Source organism: Numida meleagris, unplaced genomic scaffold (genome assembly GCF_002078875.1).
Source record: "Numida meleagris isolate 19003 breed g44 Domestic line unplaced genomic scaffold, NumMel1.0 unplaced_Scaffold705, whole genome shotgun sequence".
Lineage (NCBI taxonomy): Eukaryota > Metazoa > Chordata > Aves > Galliformes > Numididae > Numida > Numida meleagris.
The window spans coordinates 13,970-15,167 of NW_018364920.1; the positions used below are offsets into that span (position 1 = coordinate 13,970).

The 1,198-nt window shown below is 42.8% G+C and overlaps 1 long non-coding RNA gene across 2 annotated transcripts in view; it reads left to right on the plus strand.

Annotated features, from left to right (window-relative positions):
* Window positions 1-1,192, plus strand: part of LOC110391985 — a 15,155-nt gene extending 13,963 nt beyond the window's left edge. For both annotated transcript variants that reach the window (XR_002434198.1, XR_002434199.1), the window contains one exon: window positions 944-1,192. This is a non-coding gene — a long non-coding RNA (uncharacterized LOC110391985). The remainder of the gene's footprint in view (window positions 1-943) is intronic.
* Window positions 1,193-1,198: the final 6 nt, after the last annotated feature.

Below are 1,198 nucleotides of genomic sequence, written 5' to 3' on the forward strand. Positions count from 1 at the left end.
TGCTGCAACGAGTGGTTGTTGCCTCTCATCATTGTTGCAGTACTTACCTGAGAAAAGTTGTATGCTGCCTCCTTTGTAGTTATCCATTGCCCTAGTAGAAGGCACAATTTAGATCCTCTCCTTTAACCTTCTGTTCTCCAAATTCACCTCCCTCATCTGTTCAGCTGTCTCGATAGCTCACTTCTGGACTCACCCTGATTTGCTGATATCCTTCTTGCACTCGGAGGAGAGAAAATGATCCAAAGGTGGAACTGTGTTTTAGTTGTGGTTAATATTTTCTATTAACTATCTTCTCTGTTGACATCGGACGCTCAGCCCTTGGCTGTAATTGTTACAGTGGTTCTCATTCAAATGTTGGGAACATTTTAACATTTAACTTTAACATTACCTTCGGTCTCAGTATGCAGCAGGTCAAAAGATGTGACAAGTACACATGCTAATCCTTTTCCCTTTCAGTTAATAGAATAACACAGATGGGAAAGTTTACACTGGGATCTGTTGCTTGCTCCAAGCTAAAGTTGTGAGAGAGACGGGTTGGGCAGAGTGGGTCCTACACAAACTCACCTTCCTACTGTGCACTGCGGAGCTCCTGTCATCCTAAACCCTGTTTGCTCTGCTAAAAGTTTTCCCCTTCCCCTTTACTCTCCGTTTGAGAGCAGTAGCTTGAACTGAACTGAACGTACTGAAAGCTATTGTAGAATGAAAAGTTCCCAAGAGACAGTGATGTTCAAGTGAAAAGAAGCCAACATTTTGCATTGAAATACCACCGTTTATTTTGAAATGGTGACTTTGTAAACTTCAGACATTCCTGAGCATTGAAATACCGCATAGGAAAATTGCCACTAAAATCACATATTTCCTTAGAAAACATGTAACCAGATTTGTTTTGTATTATTGAACTATTTACGTTTCATTTGATTTTCTGTTTCTTTGTAACCTCCAGAGATGCTCTCTGATGTGACATACCCCACCGGTGACTCTTGCATACCTGAAGATTTTCCACTTACATGACCACCTCGAGAAAGAGAGAGGAATAAGACCTAGGATTACACCTCTGATGGGAAGAGCTGCAGCACGACCTGGAAGGGTTGATCCATCGCCCACCAAAGACTGCCATCTGCTCACTAGTACGTCAGACCTCACAGCATCCTCATACAATGGGAACCTTTTGCCGGATCCCCGCCTGGGAGCAAGGTTA